This window comes from Berghia stephanieae, chromosome 1 (assembly GCF_034508935.2).
Source record: "Berghia stephanieae isolate SIO BIC M18660-M18661 chromosome 1, UCSD_Bste_1.3, whole genome shotgun sequence".
Taxonomy (NCBI): domain Eukaryota; kingdom Metazoa; phylum Mollusca; class Gastropoda; order Nudibranchia; family Aeolidiidae; genus Berghia; species Berghia stephanieae.
Genome location: NC_088360.1, coordinates 138,588,027 through 138,594,243, shown reverse-complemented (window position 1 = coordinate 138,594,243; position 6,217 = coordinate 138,588,027). Strand labels below are relative to the sequence as shown.

The 6,217-nt window shown below is 37.8% G+C and overlaps 1 protein-coding gene across 1 annotated transcript in view; it reads left to right on the top strand.

Moving 5' to 3' along the window:
- The window catches only part of LOC144963343 (uncharacterized), a 90,929-nt gene that overhangs the window by 75,015 nt on the left and 9,697 nt on the right, over positions 1-6,217 (top strand). The gene's annotated exons all lie outside the window — the stretch shown is intronic.

The window sequence follows — 6,217 nt, the reverse complement described above, 5'->3', positions numbered from 1 at the left end:
AGAAAAGCCATATTAAATGTTATGAACAGTCAGGTGGCTCCGTAGCGCAGTGGACAAGCTGTCCACAAACTCGGTACCTTTTCAAGGTTACACCCTCAACGGAGGTGCATAAAAACAGTGCGTTTTTATACACCGGTGCATTTAAAACGATGCGTTTTTATACACATCCAACGCAGGTGCATAAAACTTATTTTAGTGATCTATTTTATGTTTTTGATGCGATACTCTTCAGTGTATCCCAATGTGTCTTGTCTTCCCAGTTCCTCACCAGGCCTATCTCCATCCAGACAAACCGTTCCGACTCCTGTAACAGTTCCGGTAAAAAGTCCAAGAACGACGGAGGCATCGGTAAGAACGTGAATCATGAATTGTGACCTTCGTCTCAAAACGGTATTATGTTGGGATGATTCAGACCTCAAAGTGAATTTAGAGACAGAATGATGAGAAAATTGGACCATAGAAGTTTCTGCAAAGCAAAATACAGTATTTATACTCCAGCATGACGTAGAGAAATTAAACCCAAGTTTGATATCTGTGGCTATGAATTCAATTTCCCTAACGAGTGCATCCCACATAATACCGCTTTGACACGGCGGGTCACATTTATGCTCAATTTAATTACTTATCTCAGACATGCCTAGTACAACGAAAATTTCGTAGTTAAACAACCAATGTTTGGGTCCTAATGAACAATATATTCACGATGTTTATTCAACAGACTTCTTTAAAACGAAGTTTTGTTTGCCAGAGCTAGTATAGAAAGGAGTTGAAAGCATTATTGTAATGTATTTCAACACAAATTGGTCATTTAAAAAAAGTATTTATAAAATAAAGAAATTGAGCTTTTATTATAGCGCAATATATCCACTAAAGGTTTCTCAAAGCGCTTTACACAAGGGGTCCCTAGTCAACAACAACACTTAACATGTCGGAAGGGACATGACGTTTGTTAGGCGATATTACAAATTTTTCGGACAGAAAAACGCTGTTAACGGCCAGGTACTCATTTTACACCTGAGTACGGTGGATAATGTGAGTAAAGAGCCTTTTCCAAGGACTCGACTATGCGCCGAGCGCGAGGCTCGAACCCAGGACCTTCCGATCCAAAAGCGAGTGTCATACCACTAGACCACATAGCCGCACATACCAGAGCTACAGTGGAGATTATCGTTTTCAAAGCTATTGTGAGTTGGGATTTGATGGGGAAGTTGAACGATAATATTTCTAAATTTTACCTGCTATAATAAGTACAGTAGTCGCCACCAAATGCCCGTTTTCTGAGAACAACAGAAATGTCAGAATTTTAGACGACTGCGTTTAATTTCGTTGCTTACTTCCATCATTGGCAAAGCATTAAAATGTAGTGGAGAGTTATCTTTTTATCAAAGCTATTAATTATTATTAATAATAATAATGATAATAATAATAATAATAATAATAATAATAATAATGATAATAATAATAATAATAATAATAATAATAATAATAATAATAATAATAATAATAATAATAATAATTGATGTATGATGATGATAATGATAATAATAATAATAATAATAATAATAATAATAATAATAATAATATAATAATAATAATAATAATAATAATAATAATTATAAAAAGAGCTTTTATATAGAGCAATATCCACTAAATGTGCTCAAAGTGCTTTACAAGGGGTCCCTGGTCAACAGCAAACATTTAACAATATGTAAGACTGGACATGGCGCTTGTTAAGCGACATTACATTTTTTGGGACAAAGACAAACGCTGTTGTTGGGCAGGTACTCATTTTACACATGAGTACGGTGAGATAAATGTGAGTAAAGAGTCTTTTCCAAGACTCAACTATGCGCCGAGCGAGACTCAAACCAGGACCTTCCGATCCGAAAGCGAGTTTCATACCACTAGACCACATAGCCGCACAATAATAATTGAAAGTTAATACAACATAAACAATGGTCTTCACATACTCTCACCGTACTCAGGTGTAAAATGAGAACCTGGCCGTTAACAGCGTTATCTCTGTCCTAAAAAATTATAACATCGCCTAACAGGCGTCATGTCCCGTCCTAAATGTTAAATGTTGCTGTTGGCCAGGGACCCCTTGTAAAGCGCTTTGAGCACATTTAGTGGATATTGTGCTATAAAAAGCTCAATTTAAAAAAAAAAATTTACGTGAAATGTCAAAAATTCCGAAGTTTCCAAGGGGGAAAAAAATGAAAAGGACACAATAAATAGCATTCCAAATCAATGATTTGCTTTCAGCATAATCAAAATATGCTCCAAAGTCCTAAATACAGTTTCTAAGCAGCCAAACATCTCCTTTTCAAAAAGATTTATTGAACCAAAAACGTCGATACTGTTACATGAAAATGATTGGCTATATTTACAGTTTTGTTAATACGCTTCAACAGTCGTGACGTCACTTCCCTCGTAATGACGCATGGTAACTTAGCACCTGGCTCTAAAATATCGGAACAATGGCGGACGCCCTTATGAAATATTTCTCCGACGTGCATAAAAGTGTATCCAGAGGAAAAAAACCCCATTATAAATCTGATCATGTTTTGACTTTTATACATTCTGATCACAAGACATATGAAAAAGTACTAGCCAGCATGAAGAATACAAATTACCCATTTTTTTTGTTTAGAACCACGATGGCCGCCGTTGCTGGGCGACGTGACATCAGACTATTGAATCCAATTGTGACTTTATACAACAGGAAGAACGATCTTTAAACTCAGCCTCATAATGAGAAGAGTAGAAAAAAAATTGATCCAGCTGATTGAGGTCAAATGATATGTATGTAACATTTTAATATCCTCAAGAAGTTAACAAAGGTGATTAAGGTTACATATAATGTAACATTTTCAAGATGGAGAGAGAGAGAGAGAGAGAGAGAGAGAGAGAGAGAGAGAGAGAGAGAGAGAGAGAGAGAGAGAGAGAGTGAGTAAATGTGACTCATATATAAGGGAACAACACAACACAAAGGACGTTTCGGCCTTAGGCCTTCTTCAAGTAAACACTTGAAATATGTTCCTTGGACCAACGACTACACATTCGTATGAAAGATCGTACTATCGTCTCAGAGACACAAATCTGACGTACCCTGAAAAAGAAAACGTGTCTAAAATTTTGACCAGAAAACTCGTCCTTCAAATCATATCGATCGATTAAAATGACTCTCATCTTAGCTAAAAACTCTCAAACCTGGGACTGAGTCATCTATAATCGATCTTGTACAAGTCCTTTACATTAAGATCTTCTTCTTCTTCTTCAAGTACCGAGTCTGTGCCAGACATCGGTGATGATGGTACGCCATTCATCTCTCTGATCAGATAACCTCAGAAAACGAATATTCTTCTTCTCTTTCTTTGTCACCCAGCTGTTCAAACTATTCAAATATGTTTTTCTTGATCTACCTTTACTCTTTTTACCTTCTATCTTTCCTGTGAGAGCAAGATGCTCAATACATGAAGATACGTAATATTTAAAACACCCTCCAACATTTCCAAAAATCCTTATCTTCATTAATTTGTACATGAGGGTTAATTGGGAATTTAACATGCCCAAATCGCCTTTAACGAAATTAGAGCCTCATTATGGAAATCAGACACCCTAATTCTAAGAACTTATTTCAGATAGTTAGATTCATTAATTACTTCAACAATTAATTAATAAGGGTTACTGGAGTGACCGAGATCAATCGGTTATTATTCTCATTAATCATTTTCAATCTTTTCTTAATGACGAGTTTGGCACTCACGATAATTATCTGTGCCAGGTTAAAAATCTTGGAGAAAGGACAAAAAATAAAAGAATAACTAAAAAAAAAAGAAAGAGAGAGAGAGAGAGATAGATAGAGAGAGAGAGAGAGAGAGAGAGAAAGAGAGAGAGAGAGAGAGAGAGAGAGCTCTATCTATCTATTCTATCTATCTACCATCCAATCACTGAATGAATGAATCAATCAATCAATCTACCTACTTATCAATCTATCTTTCTATTATCTTCCTATCTATATATCTATCTATGTATCTTCATATCCATCTATCAAGCCGCTTAATATTTAATTAATCAGCCAATAACTACTGTCTCATTTTAAATTTCTTAACTCATAAAACCCTCTTCTTTTCTCTCTTCCCCCCCCCCCCCCACCCCACCCCTACACCTCCGTCTTCCCCTCTATCATTTCAATCGCTCCTTTCCCCATCCTCTTTTTCTCTGTTTCCCTTCTTCTTCTTCTTCTTCTTCTTCTTCTTCTTCTTCTTCTTCTTCTTCTTCTTCTTCTTCTCTTAGTCCCCCACCTCTCCCCCTTCACATTCCCCTTCACATTCATTTACATATTCATCCACCTCCACAACCTAACGGACCCACCCAACCCCCCACCACCCCCCATCCCCATAATCCCTCCCTCCCTTACTCACTCTTTCTAAACCGCGACTTTTCTCACCAATCACTCACTCACTCACTCATTCATTCGTCTGCTAGACTTCCCCTTTTCCCTTCGCTCCGTGAGCAGCAGAAGAAGAGCGTGCACGTGCATGGGGCAAATTCACAGGACTGGCCGTCGTTTTCGGCAAAATTAAATATAAAATTGGCCAAATTTTCACAGGATGCGGCTGGCAAGACGCTCCTAATTAGGGCGCGTGTCTTTGTGTAGATTTTCGAACTTTTCTCCCGTCATCCCTTCGCCTCAAATTGCCCGTGTGTCATTATTCTATCAGGGAACATACAGAAAAGACAAGAAATTGACAAGGGTTTCTTTATATCTTAGTGTTATATTTAATGAAAAAATAAAAAGATAAATGGCAATAAAATAGGAATCCATCCGGCCAAATAGCCAATTCGCAAATTATCAGGTAGTGTCGTTATTGCCAGAATGGGCTAATTTGGGAAGTAGATAAATGGATAATGGTAGAATTATATTTGGTTTATTGGGTGATATTATAGAATCATAGACACGGGGTTATGATTCCCCCTCCTTATGATTAGGCGGTAATGACGTTTTATTGCATTGCAAACACAATACATATTAGAGATAAGTGAGTGGAGCAGGCACTTATGTTGATAATAATAAGAAATGAAGTGAGGAGGAAAGTGCCAGAAGACAACAGAGAATAAAAACTTCGCTGCGGCAACGGGGGCTCGAACCCGCGACCTTACTACTACGACAACTGGCCGGGGAGATCGTGACTCTACTATATATGAGCTATCCACGACCCTAAAAAAGTCGTTTCAAACTATTTGTCTATATTGAGCCACTCCACCCGACTTCTTGAGGTCACGGGGTCAACACACACACAAACGTCGCGAAGTAAGTAGGTTAGCATTTAATTTAAGCTTAATAGCTCATCTTTTCAACACAAACATAGAAACGATTGAGACATTGAGTATGCTCCGGTATTTGGGGTGAATTTTTAATTCATAAAAGTGAGTGGAGCAGGCACTTATGTTGATAATAACCAGAAATGAAGTAAGTAGGAAATTGCCAGAAGACAACGGGGAAACACAATACAAAGATGGAACGAAATTGACGTCACTCACCTTTTAAAAAAACGAGCTTTATATAGCGCAATATCCACTAAATGTGCTCAAAGCGCTTTACAAGGGGTCCTTGGTCAACAGCAACGTTTAACATGTAGGACATGACGCCTGTTAGGCGATATTACAATTTTTCGGACAAAGACAACGCTGTTAACGGCCAGGTACTCATTTTACATCTGAGTACGGTGAGAGAATGTGAGTAAAGAGCCTTTTCCAAGGACTCAACTATGCGCCGAGCGCGAGGCTCGAACCCAGGACCTTCCGATCCGAAAGCGAGTGTCATACCACTAGACCACATAGCCGCACACTTTTGCTATAGTTTTTTTTAGACAACCGTATTAATGCGTAGTTCTCACTAATAAATTATTCTATCAATCAGACTGTAAGCGTGCAAGATTATATAGATAGTATGCGCTTGGCTAAGAATCTCACAACTTTGCCATCCGGAAGTATAAAGGGACCAACACACACAACTATGTGTAAACCTTGAACGTTTATTATAGTCTAGTTAATACCGTTTAGTGAGAATTACCCATAAATACCGATAAACACGGATAGCAGAAATCAATAACAAAGACCTGAGTGACGTCGAATTCGTTCTATCTATACACAATTTGTGAGTTAGTAGGTATGCTTTATACCCTGACGTACGGATGTTGTGAGTATTTTA